The 21724-nt window shown below is 41.0% G+C and overlaps 1 protein-coding gene across 1 annotated transcript in view; it reads right to left on the bottom strand.

Moving 5' to 3' along the window:
- The window catches only part of LOC117517662 (unconventional myosin-XVIIIa-like), a 218386-nt gene that overhangs the window by 181199 nt on the left and 15463 nt on the right, over positions 1–21724 (bottom strand).

Below are 21724 nucleotides of genomic sequence, written 5' to 3'. Positions count from 1 at the left end.
AAGTCACTGTGGATTACTATTATTTTTGCATTGCGGGTCGATCACAGCATTAAACTGGCCCGTGGGCAAGGTGGGGGCATGGGTTCGACTGAGCTGCCCACTTTCACCACTGCGAACTTTTCAACCGCGATTTTCAGCAGCCTTTCCGAGTTGAAAAAACAGTCATCATCTCTCAAAGTGATGTGACGACAGCACGCCTGCACTGAGCTTTACAAAGATATTTTTACGTTCTTTTTTCCCTTTATTTAAAACTCTGAACTGAGTCGCTCTGTGTGTCTCCTCGCTAAAAACAGCTGATCCACGGTGCGTTAATGACTAACACTTTTTTCCACCCAAATGCACCTAAACTCTCTTTCTGAGGACGACATGAAAATGCTGAAATAACTTTCCTTACCTGCCAATCTGGTCAGGTTTTCTGCATAAATAAACGTTATCTATTCTTCCCGCTCAAAGGCTGCTCAAACACCAATGCGGGGACAAATCCAGATGGAAAGGGGGCATGGGGCGGGGCAGGGACGCCCCCCCCCCCCCACACAACACCCCTAGATTAAAGGTCCACTTTTGAAGCCTTTTTTTTTATAATCAACTACTACTGCTCATAATAATACCAATTTCAACAACTAAAATGTTTAGAGAGAATTTAAATGTTAGAAAAATGTTAGAAAAAATTTAATAGTTACATTTATAAACAATGTAGGTTAGAAATTGCAAGTTTTACCGTTTACAGTGCCGTCAGCAGTTAAATATGAGGTCAAGAAAGATGTCTTCATTTTATTTTTTTATAAAACAAGCATTTATGTTCATTGAAAGGGTGACTATCAATCAATCAATTTTCAATCAATCAATTTTTTTATATAGCGCCAAATCACAACAAACAGTTGCCCCAAGGCGCTTTATATTGTAAGGCAAGGCCATACAATAATTATGTAAAACCCCAACGGTCAAAACGACCCCCTGTGAGCAAGCACTTGGCTACAGTGGGAAGGAAAAACTCCCTTTTAACAGGAAGAAACCTCCAGCAGAACCAGGCTCAGGGAGGGGCAGTCTTCTGCTGGGACTGGTTGGGGCTGAGGGAGAGAACCAGGAAAAAGACATGCTGTGGAGGGGAGCAGAGATCGATCACTAATGATTAAATGCAGAGTGGTGCATACAGAGCAAAAAGAGAAAGAAACAGTGCATCATGGGAACCCCCCAGCAGTCTACGTCTATAGCAGCATAACTAAGGGATGGTTCAGGGTCACCTGATCCAGCCCTAACTATAAGCTTTAGCAAAAAGGAAAGTTTTAAGCCTAATCTTAAAAGTAGAGAGGGTGTCTGTCTCCCTGATCTGAATTGGGAGCTGGTTCCACAGGAGAGGAGCCTGAAAGCTGAAGGCTCTGCCTCCCATTCTACTCTTACAAACCCTAGGAACTACAAGTAAGCCTGCAGTCTGAGAGCGAAGCGCTCTATTGGGGTGATATGGTACTACGAGGTCCCTAAGATAAGATGGGACCTGATTATTCAAAACCTTATAAGTAAGAAGAAGAATTTTAAATTCTATTCTAGAATTAACAGGAAGCCAATGAAGAGAGGCCAATATGGGTGAGATATGCTCTCTCCTTCTAGTCCCCGTCAGTACTCTAGCTGCAGCATTTTGAATTAACTGAAGGCTTTTTAGGGAACTTTTAGGACAACCTGATAATAATGAATTACAATAGTCCAGCCTAGAGGAAATAAATGCATGAATTAGTTTTTCAGCATCACTCTGAGACAAGACCTTTCTGATTTTAGAGATATTGCGTAAATGCAAAAAAGCAGTCCTACATATTTGTTTAATATGCGCTTTGATTGACATATCCTGATCAAAAATGACTCCAAGATTTCTCACAGTATTACTAGAGGTCAGGGTAATACCATCCACAGTAAGGATCTGGTTAGACACCATGTTTCTAAGATTTGTGGGACCAAGTACAATAACTTCAGTTTTATCTGAGTTTAAAAGCAGGAAATTAGAGGTCATCCATGTCTTTATGTGTGTAAGACAATCCTGCAGTTTAGCTAATTGGTGTGTGTCCTCTGGCTTCATGGATAGATAAAGCTGGGTATCATCTGCGTAACAATGAAAATTTAAGCAATACCGTCTAATAATACTGCCTAAGGGAAGCATGTATAAAGTGAATAAAATTGGTCCTAGCACAGAACCTTGTGGAACTCCATAATTAACTTTAGTCTGTGAAGAAGATTCCCCATTTACATGAACAAATTGTAATCTATTAGACAAATATGATTCAAACTACCGCAGCGCAGTGCCTTTAATACCTATGGCATGCTCTAATCTCTGTAATAAAATTTTATGGTCAACAGTATCAAAAGCAGCACTGAGGTCTAACAGAACAAGCACAGAGATGAGTCCACTGTCCGAGGCCATAAGAAGATCATTTGTAACCTTCACTAATGCTGTTTCTGTACTATGATGAATTCTAAAACCTGACTGAAACTCTTCAAATAGACCATTCCTCTGCAGATGATCAGTTAGCTGTTTTACAACTACCCTTTCAAGAATTTTTGAGAGAAAAGGAAGGTTGGAGATTGGCCTATAATTAGCTAAGATAGCTGGGTCAAGTGATGGCTTTTTAAGTAATGGTTTAATTACTGCCACCTTAAAAGCCTGTGGTACATAGCCAACTAACAAAGATAGATTGATCATATTTAAGATCGAAGCATTAAATAATGGTAGGGCTTCCTTGAGCAGCCTGGTAGGAATGGGGTCTAATAAACATGTTGATGGTTTGGATGAAGTAACTAATGAAAATAACTCAGACAGAACAATCGGAGAGAAAGAGTCTAACCAAATACCGGAATCACTGAAAGCAGCCAAAGATAACGATACGTCTTTGGGATGGTTATGAGTAATTTTTTCTCTAATAGTTAAAATTTTGTTAGCAAAGAAAGTCATGAAGTCATTACTAGTTAAAGTTAATGGAATACTCAGCTCAATAGAGCTCTGACTCTTTGTCAGCCTGGCTACAGTGCTGAAAAGAAACCTGGGGTTGTTCTTATTTTCTTCAATTAGTGATGAGTAGAAAGATGTCCTAGCTTTACGGAGGGCTTTTTATAGAGCAACAGACTCTTTTTCCAGGCTAAGTGAAGATCTTCTAAATTAGTGAGACGCCATTTCCTCTCCAACTTATGGGTTATCTGCTTTAAGCTATGAGTTTGTGAGTTATACCACGGAGTCAGGCACTTCTGATTTAAAGCTCTCTTTTTTAGAGGAGCTACAGCATCCAAAGTTGTCTTCAATGAGGATGTAAAACTATTGACGAGATACTCTATCTCACTTACAGAGTTTAGGTAGCTACTCTGCACTGTGTTGGTATATGGCATTAGAGAACATAAAGAAGGAATCATATCCTTAAACCTAGTTACAGCGCTTTCTGAAAGACTTCTAGTGTAATGAAACTTATTCCCCACTGCTGGGTAGTCCATCAGAGTAAATGTAAATGTTATTAAGAAATGATCAGACAGAAGGGAGTTTTCAGGGAATACTGTTAAGTCTTCTATTTCCATACCATAAGTCAGAACAAGATCTAAGATATGATTAAAGTGGTGGGTGGACTCATTTACTTTTTGAGCAAAGCCAATAGAGTCTAATAATAGATTAAATGCAGTGTTGAGGCTGTCATTCTCAGCATCTGTGTGGATGTTAAAATCGCCCACTATAATTATCTTATCTGAGCTAAGCACTAAGTCAGACAAAAGGTCTGAAAATTCACAGAGAAACTCACAGTAACGACCAGGTGGACGATAGATAATAACAAATAAAACTGGTTTTTGGGACTTCCAATTTGGATGGACAAGACTAAGAGTCAAGCTTTCAAATGAATTAAAGCTCTGTCTGGGTTTTTGATTAATTAATAAGCTGGAATGGAAGATTGCTGCTAATCCTCCGCCTCGGCCCATGCTACGAGCATTCTGACAGTTAGTGTGACTCGGGGGTGTTGACTCATTTAAACTAACATATTCATCCTGCTGTAACCAGGTTTCTGTAAGGCAGAATAAATCAATATGTTGGTCAATTATTATATCATTTACCAACAGGGACTTAGAAGAGAGAGACCTAATGTTTAATAGACCACATTTAACTGTTTTAGTCTGTGGTGCAGTTGAAGGTGCTATATTATTTTTTCTTTTTGAATTTTTATGCTTAAATAGATTTTTACTGGTTATTGGTGGTCTGGGAGCAGGCACCGTCTCTACGGGGATGGGGTAATGAGGGGATGGCAGGGGGAGAGAAGCTGCAGAGAGGTGTGTAAGACTACAACTCTGCTTCCTGGTCCCAACCCTGGATAGTCACGGTTTGGAGGATTTAAGAAAATTGGCCAGATTTCTAGAAATGAGAGCTGCTCCATCCAAAGTGGGATGGATGCCGTCTCTCCTAACAAGACCAGGTTTTCCCCAGAAGCTTTGCCAATAACTATAAAGTGAGTAATGGCAAAACTGGTTAACATTTTCATGTTGAGGTGGCAGGGGGTTGTTGTTGGCAGCCGCTGATAGCAACTAATAAAGTAACTAATAATCTAATTTAGTTACTTTTAAAATTGAGTAATCAGTAAAGTAAATAAGTTATTTTTCAAGGAGTAATCAATAATCAGTAATTGGATTACTTTTTCAAAGTAACTGTTCAAATTGTATAGAAGATTGGGAGGGTCTGACTATATTAATTAAGATTTGGAAACCACCAAAAGAGGCTAAAATAGAAGTTGGGGGTTGCAAAAAAGTTTATTGTTATTGTTTAATACACTATATTATATTGTCAATTGTGTATGGATGAATGAAAATGTTAGGTAATTTTTACATTTGCCATTTCTACATTAAGCTAAAGATTCATTATCTGGCGTTAACAAACAAGCTAGCATTTGCTAACACTAGCTAACTGAGAATGGGTTGTTTTAAAATGTTTTTCCATGTAGGAATGTGGTACTTGAGTCTTTTGCCTTTTTTAAATTAGCTTTTATTATAGGCAGGCACCCTGTTAGTTTGCACTAGGAAATTTTGTAATTTTGCTTTTCTGAGTAACGGAAATATATAGAGAGTATGGTTTGTTGAATAAGATGTGGAATACTGATTTATATATATATACGAGGTCTGTGATGAAAAAGCGGTCCTTTTTATTTTTTTCAAAAAATAAATGGATTAGATTCATATGTTTTTAAGTCAGACAAGCTTGAACCCTCGTGCGCATGTGTGAGTTTTTTCACGTGTGTCGGTGACGTCATTCGCCTGTGGGCAGGCCTTGAGTGAGGAGTGCTCCACCCCGCCCGTCGGAATCTCTTTGTCTGAATAGCCGCTGCGGACGGCACGCATTGCTTTATCAACATTTTTTCTGGACCTGTGAGGAATATCCAAGTGGACACTATTCGAGAAATTAAGATGGTTTTCGGTGAAAAGTTTAACGGCTGATGAGAGATTATGGGGGGTTTCTGTCGCTGTAAGGACGTGGGACGTCGCGCAGCGCTTCCAGGCGCCGTTGTCGGCCTGTTTCGACCTGAAAACATCCTAATTTAAGGCTTAATTCCCCCAGGCCGTCGTGAGAGAACAGAGAAGATTCAGAAGAGGCCGGCTTGAGGACTTTATGCGGACATTCCACTGTTTAAGGACATTTTGTAATGAAAGACGTGCGCGCAAATTCGCCAAGTCATTTCCGTGACGACTCGACGAATCTGTGTGCGCCGCGACAGGATAAACACCTCCGTGTTGAAAACCATTTGTAAAATTCAGGCAGCTTTTGATGGCTTTCAACAAGTGAGTAACTGAGAAATTGTTTAACAGCTTGGGCATGTTCCAACTTGCCCGTTAAGGTTTCCAACGGAGGTGTTTTTCCTGTCGCGACCCCCCCGCGGTCGGGTCCGGCCCGACATGCGACTCTGCCCGCACGTTCTTTCATTACAAAATGTCCGTTAACAATGGAATGTCCAAATAAACTCTTCATGCCGACTTCTTCTGAAAGTTCTCTGTTCTCTGACGACTTCCTGGGTCAACAGAGCCTGAAATGTGAAAGTTTTCAACTTGAAACGGCGAGACGCTGCCGCCTCGAAGCGCAGATCGCCGTTACATTTATAAACAATGTAGGTTAGAAACTGCAAGTTTTACTGTTACAGTGCTGTCAACAGTTAAATATGAGGTCAAGAAAGAGGTCTTTAAGAGGTCTTTAGAGGTCTTAAATATGAGGTATTTTACTTTTTATAAAACAAGTATTTATTTTCATTCAAGCCAAGCCAAGCGAAGTTCTCTGTTCTCTGACGACTTACTGGATCAACAGAGCCTGAAATGTGGAAGTTTTCAACTTGAAACGGCGAGACGCTGCCGCCTCGAAGCGCAGATCGCCGTCAGGCGCCGTGGGCCGTCCTTAAAGCGACACTACCAGACCAAAATCTCTCATCAGCCGTTAAAATTTTTACCGAAAACCAGCTGAATTTATCGAATAGTGTCCACTCAGTTGTCCCTTACAGTATCAAACAAAGCAGCAGTCTCTGAGCCATTCCTAAACAATGAAAAAACGACGAGAGGGTGGGCCACTCCTCACTCAAAGACTGCCCACAGGCGAATGACGTAACCGACAGGCGTGAAAAAACTCTTGCATGCCCACGAGGATTCAAGCATGTCTGATGTAATCACACGTGATTCAAATCCATATGGTTTTTGAAAAAAATAATAAGGTCCTTTACTTTTATCACAGACCTTGTATATATATATATATATATATATATCAGCATATATGAGTCAGGTTCAGGATATATATACCCATCAGGAAAAAATGGGTCTTAAGGTGCCCAAGACCACGCACCATCGCACCAAGGCACAAATATGGCCAATTTGTCACTGTTATAAATCATAACCTTCCAGAATACATACCAATGAAGGTGAGAATGGGCTTATGATTCCTTTAACTCAGATATGACCCTGCAGTTCCAATCGTATTTCTCAGTTGTATTTGTCATTCTTAATTTGTCACATTGTTAATCAACTTAGCTTCTGTCACAAAACTTTCTTTCCAAGTTACGTTGGTGAAATAAAACTTACACTTGGCTTGTCGTCAACTTTAACCTACACACAAGGAGGAGACACGAAAATAAAAAAAATCAAACCCTGATTCACACCCAAGATTTCATAGAAAATGACACAAAATCAGCAAGCAGTAACATGCAGATGAGACTTCCCTTTTGCTCCCAGAATGAGAAGCGTGATCTGTATGCCATGGTGACAGCCCAGAACTCATGGATTAAGCTGGTGTGCAGAACAGATGCAAGGAATGATGGGAGGGAAAAATGAATCATGCATTGCTGAGGACAGAAGACATGGACAGCTTGATGGACAGCTTGGCGTTATCTTACATTTTGAATGCAACTAAATGCCTGTAACCATATTTATATCATTCTCATTCATTAATGAAGTCATTTCATGATGGACTGATTATCTTCAATACCCACATAAAGCTACAGTGTGTAGGATTTTGGAGTATTTATTAGCGTAAATGGAATAATTGTTCATTAGTGCATAATTACCTACAACAACAAATCAATGTGTTTTCATACCACATTTTTTAGACCATAAGTCAGCATGTTGTTGCTAGTGTGAGAGGACTTGTGGCTTACATTCAAAAGTGACTTATTTATGAAAAAATACTGCATTACCATCTATAGCCACAAGATGGAAGCACCTACAAGTATAAGAAGCTGGTAGTGTATACTGAATGAGGTGATTTAATTCACACACTGGAGCAGACGAAGAGGAAGAACATGCTCTCAAACTGAAAGACAGTGCTCTGGCATAAAAAGAGGGAATATCATTTTTATACTACTCGGCACAACACCGAGTTTGGACTGTGGGAGACAACAAGAACAGCAAAAGCAGGTCAGCTGTCTTTTATCTTTTACTTTCTTTTTTTTTTCTTTTTTTTTTGCATGACCAAAAATAATGTGCCAAGTTTACAAATGTTTTTTTGTTTATTTTACTATTTCCAACCCTCTCTCTTCCCCTAACCTTAAGCATATCTCCCATAGACACCCCCTGCCCCGCCGCTGCATCACCCTGAATTTCGCACTCCCATCACAAAATGTATTTGTGATACCGTCACAAAAAGCACTACATTTTTGTGACGGTATCACCAACCAGTAGATTAATGTACTTTTCATGAAGCCATCAAGAAATGCTGTGAGATATGGTTGCTTTTGTATTTTGCAGTGCAACCCATAAACCAAATAAAAAAGAAGAGGTTGTTCCCATATACAACATTTGCTTGTTGCTATTGCAGGCTAACATATTTGACAACTGTTATTTTTGTGAAATGAAGAATTATACATACTGCTTATCACAAAAGAAAGCCTGGGAGCATGAATCCGTCGTGCCAACAGCACAAAAGGGAACAAAATCATGACTGTCAATGGCTAAATGCAATATGCAACCGCACCACTAGATTACACTAAATCCTGCACACTGTAGCTTTAAATTGTAATACTCAGTCCTGATTGTTTTATTGGTAGAGATGACACAAATCTACATCTCAAAAACACAGCAAACATAAGAATGTTGCTGACAGTGAAGAATAAAACAGCTGATAAAACAAGGTGACTTGGGCATTTTGCATTGTGAATACATTTTGAGATCTAGTGAAACTACTTTGATAAATATTATTTCCATTACGCAGGAATTAAAATATTTCTTTTAAGCTTTTAGTGTTTAAAATGTCACAATGTATTGAGAAATGCCTTCAAATGTTATATTTTGTTCAATCAATACACCAAATCCACAGATATTAAATTTAGATGACATAAAACAGAGTAAAGCACCAAATTCTCACGGTTGAGAAGCAACAAGACTATATGGCAATTACACTTAAGTGTCAATTAGCATAATAGTTCTTTATCGTTTAACAAAGGTTTTGAGGAATATTTCAAAACAAACTGAGCTCATAGCAACACATTTCACTATCTCTCAGCCAGCTTTCATCAGAATCTATAACTATATATAGTTTCATAGCAAAGGAGGTCGTCAGATCCTAAATGGCCTTGAGAGAGCGAAGCGCAGAAGCCCTGGTGAGATCAGGCCGCTCGGCAAAAATCAAGCACAGCTTTGTTTACCTGGCTTAAGCTTCCAGTCCTCAGTCTGCGTCAGCGTCAGGACAGACCTGAGACCTCAGACAACTCAACCACGAGGGCTGAGGTCCGAGGAGCATACAGGAGAGGACAGTAACATGACACGAGGTGGAGGGGGGACAGCTGCCCTGATACACCAGCACTATAAATAGAACTTGCAGAAACAAACTGCAGTTACCTCAACTACATATTACTGCCCCCGTCCTGCCGACGGAGACCGTCCTCATCACACGGACGCATGTGGGAGACATTAAAAACTGCTACAATGCAGTTGACACAATGACAAAAAGAGGCCAAATGTACTGCAGCCGTGTACTCCAAATACACTTCAAATATCACTTGTTGCCTTCTACCTCAACAAATGGTGTGAAAAAAAGACATATACCAGTACAAATTTAACACAAAGCACCAACGATGTATGACTGCATAGGCGGTGGAAGTACTGATGTGTCCCCATGTGTTGTCTGTCTCCCTCCTGTTCTACACAAAGGTTTCGCCAAACTCTTTGGGGTGCTGGTGATTCCTGTCTTACTGTGTCATTTACCAGTGATGCCGGTAACGGCATCAAGCATGTCTGATGTAATCACACGTGCTTCAAATTCATATATATATATATATATATATATATATATATATATATGCATATATCATATGTATATATATATATCATATATATATGCCTCTACTGGTGGTTGGCTCTCACTGCGGTATTGTATCACTTCCTGTTCCGGAGCACAGCGGTGTTTTTCTGTATCTGTTAGCTGTTTAATCTGCGCAGTTAGATTGATCTAGTTAACTAGATAACGATTTGTTTCCCAGTGTAATCTTCACGTGCCTTAACTAAAGCACTCCCTCTGCTGAATCACCTCTAAATTATTTACACATTATTCGCTTTGCGTGTTTTTAGGAATCCGCTAGCTTAGCGCAGCTACTAGCTCTTAGCCGGTTTAGCATGGCGGCTTCTCCTGTCTCTCCCGCACTTTTCTGCTCTGGGTGTGAAATGTTTAGTTATTCCTCGGCCTCCTTTAGCAGTAATGGTACTTGTAATAAGTGTAGCTTATTCATAGCTTTGGAGGCCAGGCTGGGCGAATTGGAGACTCGGCTCCGCACCGTGGAAAATTCTACAGCTAGCCAGGCCCCTGTAGTTGGTGCGGACCAAGGTAGCTTAGCCGCCGTTAGTTCCCCTCTGGCAGATCCCGAGCAGCCGGGAAAGCAGGCCGACTGGGTGACTGTGAGGAGGAAGCGTAGCCCTAAACAGAAGCCCCGTGTACACCGCCAACCCGTTCACATTTCTAACCGTTTTTCCCCACTCGGCGACATACCCGCCGAGGATCAAACTCTGGTTATTGGCGACTCTGTTTTGAGAAATGTGAAGTTAGCGACACCAGCAACCATACTCAATTGTCTTCCGGGGGCCAGAGCAGGCGACATTGAAGGAAATTTGAAACTGCTGGCTAAGGCTAAGCGTAAATTTGGTAAGATTGTAATTCACGTCGGCAGTAATGACACCCGGTTACGCCAATCGGAGGTCACTAAAATTAACATTGAATCGGTGTGTAACTTTGCAAAAACAATGTCGGACTCTGTAGTTTTCTCTGGGCCCCTCCCCAATCGGACCGGGAGTGACATGTTTAGCCACATGTTCTCCTTGAATTGCTGGCTGTCTGACTGGTGTCCAAAAAATGAGGTGGGCTTAATAGATAATTGGCAAAGCTTCTGGGGAAAACCTGGTCTTGTTAGGAGAGACAGCATCCATCCCACTTTGGATGGAGCAGCTCTCATTTCTAGAAATCTGGCCAATTTTCTTAAATCCTCCAAACCGTGACTATCCAGGGTTGGGACCAGGAAGCAGAGTTGTAGTCTTACACACCTCTCTGCAGCTTCTCTCCCCCTGCCATCCCCTCATTACCCCATACCCGTAGAGACGGTGCCTGCTCCCAGACCACCAACAACCAGTAAAAATCTATTTAAGCATAAAAATTCAAAAAGAAAAAATAATATAGCACCTTCAACTGCACTACAGACTAAAACAGTTAAATGTGGTCTATTAAACATTAGGTCTCTCTCTTCTAAGTCCCTGTTGGTAAATGATATAATAATTGATCAACATATTGATTTATTCTGCCTTATAGAAACCTGGTTACAGCAGGATGAATATGTTAGGTTAAATGAGTCAACACCCCCGAGTCACACTAACTGTCAGAATGCTCGTAGCACGGGCCAAGGCGGAGGATTAGCAGCAATCTTCCATTCCAGCTTATTAATTCATCAAAAACCCAGACAGAGCTTTAATTCATTTGAAATCTTGACTCTTAGTCTTGTCCATCCAAATTGGAAGTCCCAAAAACCAGTTTTATTTGTTATTATCTATCATCCACCTGGTCGTTACTGTGAGTTTCTCTGTGAATTTTCAGACCTTTTGTCTGCTTAGCTCAGATAAGATAATTATAGTGGGCGATTTTAACATCCACACAGATGCTGAGAATGACAGCCTCAACACTGCATTTAATCTATTATTAGACTCTATTGGCTTTGCTCAAAATGTAAATGAGTCCACCCACCACTTTAATCATATCTTAGATCTTGTTCTGACTTATGGTATGGAAATAGAAGACTTAACAGTATTCCCTGAAAACTCCCTTCTGTCTGATCATTTCTTAATAACATTTACATTTACTCTGATGGACTACCCAGCAGTGGGGAATAAGTTTCATTACACTAGAAGTCTTTCAGAAAGCACTGTAACTAGGTTTAAGGATATGATTCCTTCTTTATGTTCTCTAATGCCATATACCAACACAGTGCAGAGTAGCTACCTAAACTCTGTAAGTGAGATAGAGCATCTCGTCAATAGTTTTACATCCTCATTGAAGACAACTTTGGATGCTGTAGCTCCTCTGAAAAAGAGAGCTTTAAATCAGAAGTGCCTGACTCCGTGGTATAACTCACAAACTCGTAGCTTAAAGCAGATAACCCGTACGTTGGAGAGGAAATGGCGTCTCACTAATTTAGAAGATCTTCACTTAGCCTGGAAAAAGAGTCTGTTGCTCTATAAAAAAAGCCCTCCGTAAAGCTAGGACATCTTTCTACTCATCACTAATTGAAGAAAATAAGAACAACCCCAGGTTTCTTTTCAGCACTGTAGCCAGGCTGACAAAGAGTCAAAGCTCTATTGAGCCGAGTATTCCTTTAACTTTAACTAGTAATGACTTCATGACTTTCTTTGCTAACAAAATTTTAACTATTAGAGAAAAAATTACTCATAACGATCCCAAAGATGTATCGTTATCTTTGGCTGCTTTCAGTGATTCCGGTATTTGGTTAGACTCTTTCTCTCAGATTGTTCTGTCTGAGTTATTTTCATTAGTTACTTCATCCAAACCATCAACATGTCTATTAGACCCCATTCCTACCAGGCTGCTCAAGGAAGCCCTACCATTATTTAATGCTTCAATCTTAAATATGATCAATCTATCTTTGTTAGTTGGCTATGTACCACAGGCTTTTAAGGTGGCAGTAATTAAACCATTACTTAAAAAGCCATCACTTGACCCAGCTATCTTAGCTAATTATAGGCCAATCTCCAACCTTCCTTTTCTCTCAAAAATTCTTGAAAGGGTAGTTGTAAAACAGCTAACTGATCATCTGCAGAGGAATGGTCTATTTGAAGAGTTTCAGTCAGGTTTTAGAATTCATCATAGTACAGAAACGACATTAGTGAAGGTTACAAATGATCTTCTTATGGCCTCGGACAGTGGACTCATCTCTGTGCTTGTTCTGTTAGACCTCAGTGCTGCTTTTGATACTGTTGACCATAAAATTTTATTACAGCGATTAGAGCATGCCATAGGTATTAAAGGCACTGCGCTGCGGTGGTTTGAATCATATTTGTCTAATAGATTACAATTTGTTCATGTAAATGGGGAATCTTCTTCACAGACTAAAGTTAATTATGGAGTTCCACAAGGTTCTGTGCTAGGACCAATTTTATTCACTTTATACATGCTTCCCTTAGGCAGTATTATTAGACGGTATTGCTTAAATTTTCATTGTTACACAGATGATACCCAGCTTTATCTATCCATGAAGCCAGAGGACACACACCAATTAGCTAAACTGCAGGATTGTCTTACAGACATAAAGACATGGATGACCTCTAATTTCCTGCTTTTAAACTCAGATAAAACTGAAGTTATTGTACTTGGCCCCACAAATCTTAGAAACATGGTGTCTAACCAGATCCTTACTCTGGATGGCATTACCCTGACCTCTAGTAATACTGTGAGAAATCTTGGAGTCATTTTTGTTCAGGATATGTCATTCAAAGCACATATTAAACAAATATGTAGGACTGCTTTTTTGCATTTACGCAATATCTCTAAAATTAGAAAGGTCTTGTCTCAGAGTGATGCTGAAAAACTAATTCATGCATTTATTTCCTCTAGGCTGGACTATTGTAATTCATTATTATCAGGTTGTCCTAAAAGTTCCCTAAAAAGCCTTCAGTTAATTCAAAATGCTGCAGCTAGAGTACTAACGGGGACTTTCTTTCTCTTTGCTCTGTATGCACCACTCTGCATTTAATCATTAGTGATCGATCTCTGCTCCCCTCCACAGCATGTCTTTTTCCTGGTTCTCTCCCTCAGCCCCAACCAGTCCCAGCAGAAGACTGCCCCTCCCTGAGCCTGGTTCTGCTGGAGGTTTCTTCCTGTTAAAAGGGAGTTTTTCCTTCCCACTGTAGCCAAGTGCTTGCTCACAGGGGGTTGTTTTGACCGTTGGGGTTTTACATAATTATTGTATGGCCTTGCCTTACAATATAAAGCGCCTTGGGGCAACTGTTTGTTGTGATTTGGCGCTATATAAAAAAAATTGATTGATTGATTGATTGATATGTACACACACACACACACATTCAAAATAACTTGGAGATTTTTTTTTTGAAAGCTCTCAAAATGTTTAATACATTTAATAGATTTGGGACTCTCGTGTGTTTTAATGGTATTTAAGGCCTTTTTTTGGGGGGGGGGGTCCATTTTACGACTTTTAACCTGCAGACACCCTACAATAGTTTTTCATTATTTTCAAATATTTTTGCCATATTAAAAGTGACTAAAACATCTTCGCATTAATGTACGTCAAGAACCTTCAGCTGGAATAAGCGGGTTTAGAAAGTGAATGAATGAATGGACAAAAAGAGAACACACACATAGAGGAGTGTGCAAATATTTTAGGCACATGCAATGCACCGAAAAGATGGATAAACAACTAAAAGCTGTTCACATAAATGAATAAAATGTGTGAAACTGTTTTACACTTGACAATGCATAATTTCTTTTCTGTAATAAAATGATAGAATTTCTTTTTTTCTGATATCCGGGATATAACAAGAACATATTGTAATTTGATTTTCACACTCCTTTTACCGTTGTCATCATCCACAATTGTGTCTGTCTGTCACCAGATTAAGCTTTATTCCTCACTTTATTCCTCATGAAGCTTTAAATTTGATACAACAAGAATGACTATATTTTTCAATGAAACAGAGTAAAAGTCGTATTTAATTGACATGGTGATGAAGAAACATTGTCAGCACACACACACACACACACACACACACAGTCCTAAGGTCACAGACAGGATCCACTGTGAGCACAAGAGGGTGCTGTCGGCCCGTGTGTTGACGTGACAAACAGTGCTGTGTGCACGTGCTGCTGACCTACTTCCCTGTGTTGATTCTAACTAAACCTTATTACCAAAAAGTGCTCACACATGCCTGACACACTATAAATCACACATTACCAAGGTTCACACTGGCAGTGTAACAACGTTTTTGGCATCCTACAACTTTGATTTAAAAAAAAGTTTGTTTTTCCTTCTTAAAGATGACAAGTTATCACTTCATAAATCTTAGATATTCAGCAGCTTTTCATTATTTGTTTTGTTATTTTTAGTCTTGAAATTAAAAAGGCAAATAATGAGGACAAACTGATTAAACTTGGGATAACTCTGACTCACTTGATCAATGCAAAAACCAAGTTTGTTTGGTATAATATGGTATAATGTGGCAAACATGCAACGCACAATGGACAATGCCGACATAATTCACCATACCAGATTGTCACCTGTGGTTACAGTGTGTTTCCTGCTCTGCATGTGTTAACAAGCTGAGACGTGTATAGTGATGCCTTCCCATCAGGACACCTGCGGGATGTGCATATTGATATTTCCCGTGCAGGGGTGCATGGATGATTGTCTATTCCTGCTATGCATATGATGAAACTGTCTCAACCCCTTTGATGATTTCCCATCAGGATCCCTGGAGGGTTAAGGAGCGGGGCCAAGCCTCTCTGTAAAGTCTGTGAGTGTGTGAATGAAAGTCAGTGAAATAAAGTGGCACGCAAGTGCGTTGTCAAAATGTGATGTTGTTCTTTCTTTCATCCAGCGCAATTTCCACAATACCTGTCTTCCACCTGCTGCACATGTGTGGGATTTGTTACATGGAATAATCTAATCATCACATGCATGATGGAAATTAGGAGCAGGTGTGGGTGAAGTTACATGTAGCCTGAAATGAGTTTGTCATATTCTTTCATTTATCAAGGCCATCAAATATGACCATGAGGTATTGCAAAGGAATTTCGTCCCTCCATCTGTCAGTCTGTCTGTGCTCAGCATAAGTCCAGTCCTATTACTGCCAGGGTCTTCAAATTTACAGGGAACATTCTTGGGACACAGACCTTGGAAAAGTTCAAAGACGGCTAACCTTGACCTATTTTAAACCTCTGGGCCGGATGGCGTCATATACGACGGCTAAGACCAGGCTTTACTAAATTATAAATAACTTTTTAATGATATGAGATAGAAACTTACTTTTGTTTTGCTGAAAAGTTAACTCCGCGGACATTCAAGCCAGCCATCTGCCATCTTTGTACTCCTCATAGAAGCTGTGCGATGACGTGTGTAATGTGAGTGTCCAATCGGAATTCGCCCTATTGATGTATCCCATAATCCCTTGCACGCCAGAGTCGCTGCAGTCAAACAACATAGAGAATCCACATGATGACAATTGTAAATGAATATTATTGTTGGGAAAGTGTAGGTACACGGACCCACAACAGGGGGCGCAAATGAACGGACAATGGAGGAAGTCAAATACAACACTTTACTGTTGTGAAAGGGCACAACAAACACAACAGATTACAATAATAGACAAAAGGTCAAATCACAACGGGTGTCGTGTGGGCAGGCTCGAAGATAGGAGACGTCTGTCCAAAGTAGAACCGGAACCACACGATTTCCTCCGCCACCAGACCCCGGGAATACTGGAGCCGCCAAGTCCCGAACTCCCAGGTGGCTACTGCCTCCGCGTGTCGGATCTGGTACTGCTGGTGAGGAACAAAAAACAATTAAAGGTGGGCGCGTATGCACCCAGCAATTCACAAGGCAGGAAAACCAACTCCACCTCTCGTGGAAAAGGAGTCTGCTAAACAACGTACAAAGTCACAAAAGGTTACTGTCTCACAGTTAGCTGAGTACGTTACCTTCCTGGTAAAGCGATATCTCGGCAAAGAGGTGGAGACGTCGTCCTGCTGATATACTCCTGCCGATCAGATGATTGGTAACAGCTGTTGCAGGTGATGCGTGGCAGCTGTCACCCTGGCTGCTCCTGTGAGACGGCTGCGCCCTCTGGTGCCTGGAGCCCGCACTCCAGACAGGGCGCCCTCTGGTGGTGGGCCAGCAGTACCTCCTCTTCTGGCGGCCCACACAACAATTATTCTACAAAAATGTATTTTTTTATGCTTTTCATCACGTTAATAAGAGACTGCATGCATGATACCCTGAAAACTTGCTAAAACAATTATAACAAATAATCTGTGTCTGCTACGTTTAATCTGCGTGGAATTTAATAAACGCAAACCGAATTTCAGACATATTATATATTAGTCTGGAACAAAAAGGACAAACAGTGTTGTAAAGAACAATAATCAAGATGTTAAAGAGCAAACTTCACTTTCCCCCAGAACGACATGATCAGGAAGCGAGCGTAGCTCACAGCAGCTCCCATTGAAAATAACGGAGAGACAGCCTGTGATTCTCGCATGTTTATATAAAATAAACGCAATAACAATGTCTATAAGCCCAAAGAATATATTCATGAGAGTTTTAGGCACAATATAAAAATAGTTTTATGTTGCGATGTTAATGGCGTTGTCCGTGTGCAGCGGTTAAAGTGCAGCGTGATCAGAGCATCTCAATGCAGTTCTCAATATTAATGAGATCTTGCAGAGTGGCGACCTCTCCAAAGTTTTGCTGGATTTGAAACGTCAATAGGGCGAATTGGTTCACTGTCATATGGTTTTCCAAAATCCAACCATAGGGCAGATTTACCTCATGTGAAAAGCCAAAGGTCGTTAAAAGCCAAAGGCTCCAAATGCGCCCTGCGCCATTACGCACAATGATCAGTGAAAGCAGACGGAGAGCCTCTGATGACAATCTCACGTGCTCAAACAAAGAGTGTGTAACTGTCAGGATTGCTCCACCAGTTTGCATGTGAATGTTACTAGATAACTTTGTCGCTTTCTCTGCATAAAGCACTGTTCACCATATCAAAATAACAAAACGCATAGACCATTTTGTATATATTGTTCAAAATGTGCATTTGTGTTGATTGTTTGAACCTTTTTGTTGTACAGTCTTTCACACAAGACCTCAAATTACCTTTATAAAGTGTCAAAACAGTTGTTTATTATAGTTTGCTGTGTGTTTTGAATAAATGTGTGGACAATTACTTTTCGCTTTATTTTTTCCTTGCCTATTTTTGATTGTAAACCTTTATTACTTATAAAACATAACAAAAAACATATATATTCTGAAAGCACAGGTTGTCCTGAAAAAGGAGACATAAAACTTGATTGTGGGATGCAGGGAGAGCTGTTAACAGCAATAATAAAACATTTATGCCAGGCGAGTGAACTGTCCAAAAAATGCCCTCGGACTCCAGAGGGTTAAGAGGAATTTTAAGAGGTTAAAACGTCACATTCTGTACCTAATTGAATGGTTTGATCTTGCGGATGTTAGCGTGGTGACATCACGTCCTGGTGTCGCAACTACTAACTTTGCTTTGTTTTTGGCTGATTTACAGCCAACAAGACAATGATTTACAAGACAATTCACAGATGTTAGCGTGCACACAACTTCCGCAAACTCAAAGCTAACTTCCTATGGAGTTAAATTTGCCTCATTAATAACAGCAAACGCACAGAGGGCAATCTACAAATATTCCTTGATTTGCACAACCGCGCTTGTCAAAAGCTCATATATGCATACACACAAGACCTCCTGCAGACGCCGCTAAAATGTAAATATTGTATTTGATTGACTGATTTATTGATAGAGGGGCTTTATTGAACATGTACAATTTTTATGTAAGACAATAGGATCTTAACAATTAATTAAACAGCTGCAAATTATAAAGAACACAATGCTCATATGGCCGAGGTTATTTTAGCATTGTGTTATATTTAGTTTTTTCCTTTAAAAATGTAAACATATTTTAGTGTTCTGCACTCAAAAATTAAATATTGTTTCTAGTTATGACCACTTTCCACACAACGCTTGGATGTTTAAATTGGAAATATAATATGCCACTAGACTGTACTCAGAGAACACATACAGTAGTGTTCAGAATAATAGTAGCGCTATGTGACTAAAAAGAGTAATCCAGGTTTTGAGTATATTTCTTAGTCTTACATGGGAAACAAGGTACCTGTAGATTCAGTAGATTCTCACAAATCCAACAAGACCAAGCATTCATTATATGCACACTCTTAAAGGCTATGAAATTGGGTTATTAGTAAAAAAAAAAACGCAGAAAAGGGGGTGTTCACAATAATAGTAGCACCTGCTGTTGACGCTACAAACTCAAAACTATTATGTTCAAACTGCTTTTTTAGCAATCCTGTGAATCACAAAACTAGTATTTAGTTGTATAACCAAAGTTTTTCATGATTTCTTCACATCTGCGAGGCATTAACTTTGTTGGTTTGGAACCAAGATTTTGCTTGTTGACTAGTGTGCTTGGGGTCATTGTCTTGTTGAAACACCCATTTCAAGGGCATGTCCTCTTCAGCATAAGGCAACAGGCCCTCTTCAAGTATTTTGACATATCCAAACTGACCCATGATATCTGGTATGCGATATATAGGCCCAACACCATAGTAGGAGAAACATGCCCATATCATGATGCTTGCACCACCATGCTTCACTGTGAACTATGGCTTCAATTCAGAGTTTGGGGGTCGTCTCACAAACTGTCTGTGGCCCTTGGACCCAAAAAGAACAATTTTACTCTCATCAGTCCACAAAATATTCTTCCATTTCTCTTTAGGCCAGTTGATGTGTTCTTTGGCAAATTGTAACCTCTTCTGCACTGTTGTGTGTTGGGGGGGCGTGGCTGGATGTTTTGGTGTTCTTTTCTTTTCTTTGCTCTCCAGGTGGCATGAGGGCTGATTTGTCTGTGAAGAAGGTGCTGGCTGAAGAGTCTTCACCCTCATCAACATCATGGAAAGCACCTGTGCTTGGTGCTCACGTGCAACCTGGACGACTTGCAGCTGAAGCAGATAATTGGATGGTGTTCTGCATTTAAGTCATGTGTGATTCAAGCAGAACTGCCGGGAACTCGACCTTGTGACGTTCGTTTGTGAGACGCTGAGGACCGCGCCTGGGTTTGACACATCGAGCCCGTGAAGCAGGGAGGGGTGAGGACACATGCTGTCAGCACACACGAAAGGTAATTAAGTGTTTCAGTACTTGTTGATAGTAACTTGGTGTTTTGTTACACAGTGTACTGGAATTGTAAAGAGAATTGCGTAGTTTGCTTCTCACTGCTGTGGCGTGAAGGATAAGTGATCCTCCACTTGTTGTGAGAGGCTGCTCATTTGCATAAAGTAAAAAAAAGGACACTGACCTGAGTGTGCTGCTGGCAGCGTGTGTTTATTGGAAGATATAGTTGTATCTGTTTTACCTCACCGTCTCTTTGCTTCACAGAGAATCAGTTTGTCGTGTCCACCTGGGGGGTGTTTGGCGGTGGTAGGAAGTCCAGGAGCGCCGGCTTTAATCCTTGCGGGCGCTGGAGAGCGAGCCACGGATCACTCCACCAGAGGGACGTTGTTTTTTATGTTTTTACACTTTTAAAACACAGGTGTATAATAAATAGTTTTTGTTTGGAACCGCTTTCTGGTTATTTTTAGCGCTGGGTCCTGTCTGACGCAGGTTCGCTCCTCAATCCGCGTCGACACATAACAGTAGTTCCCGGCCATTCCATAATGGACCCAGCGGCAGAAGCGGTTCCTTTTGTCGAAAAAGTTCAGGAACACTTGGAGAACATACGGGAGCAATTACAGCATCTCGCGAACAAAATTAAACAAACAGATGCCCGTGTTATGGAGCTTGCAGCGCAAGCTGTTCTGCTTCCTGCTGCTCCAGCTGCGGCACTATCGATATCGGTGCCGATAACTCCGTCACCCACAGGTTGGAATGCCGCAGTTTTACGAGGCGTATTTGTGGACGGGTTAAATGAGTCATTAAAAGACGAGCTGGCGGTCCGTGATGAGCCAAACGATTTAGACGAGCTAATATCGTTGGTGATTCGTTTAGATGATCGGATGAAGGAGCGTGGACGCGAGAGAGGACGCCCATTAGAGCGTTTTTTTTTGTCTCGGGGCTTTCCCCGACACAAAGCTGGGCCGCCTCTTCTTCGCCCCACTGCGGCTCCTCCGACGGGACCTCCGGCTCCTCCTATTGACGAGCCCATGCAGCTCGGACGAGTCGAGATTCCTGTATTGCCCCCACACGTAAGCGTCAAGAGAAATAACGGTGACGTAACTCCAAGTGTTCTGGGACAGGCAAAAGAACCCACATAAAAAAAAATAAATAAAAAAAAAATAAAAAATTTTACCACACGTAAATGTTTGGTTTCTTTAATCAGGGGTTATACTTATTTGGGGAGGTAGGGGCGTATCTGGTGGAGTGATAGGCGGTTAGAAGCCTGCCTGGGCTCACTTACCTGTCAATTGTGTATGTGTTTTTAGGTATTTTCTGTTTGGGTTGTTGGGTCGTTTTGTTTTGTTGTTTTTATTTCTCTACATTCCTAACCCCAACCTCACTTGCCCTTAGACCGCTTGTCTTGTGGGTTGTGGGGTGGTGCAGGTTGGTCACGCTGAGCATTCTCAGAAGACCTCTGCACCTAGGGGGGGGGGTGTTAGAGGCGTTCTTTTTGGTTTGGTTAGGGCCCGGTTCCACTCCAGCCTCGGTGAGCCTTTGGACCGATTGTCATGGGTGTTGCCGGGGTGTGGTGCAGCGGAGACATGCCTCAGTCAGAGGGGTGGGCCGATCTGTTGCTGTTTGCCATTTCGGTAGTTCCACCCCTCCCGAGTGGCTGGGGTATGGTCGAGTTGGGGTGCCGGACGTATTTCCGGTTCTCCGCTGCGCTTTGGGGTTGGAGCTGGGTTAGTTTTTACCTGTTCCCTTCTCCGGCTTACTATTTTGAGCCGTTTGCCAAAATAGAGCCGCCAAAGGGCTCTGGGAGGGACCTG

Source organism: Thalassophryne amazonica, chromosome 9 (assembly GCF_902500255.1).
Source record: "Thalassophryne amazonica chromosome 9, fThaAma1.1, whole genome shotgun sequence".
NCBI lineage: Eukaryota > Metazoa > Chordata > Actinopteri > Batrachoidiformes > Batrachoididae > Thalassophryne > Thalassophryne amazonica.
Note: the sequence above shows the minus strand (reverse complement) of the source record. Positions and strands in the feature narration are given on the sequence as shown.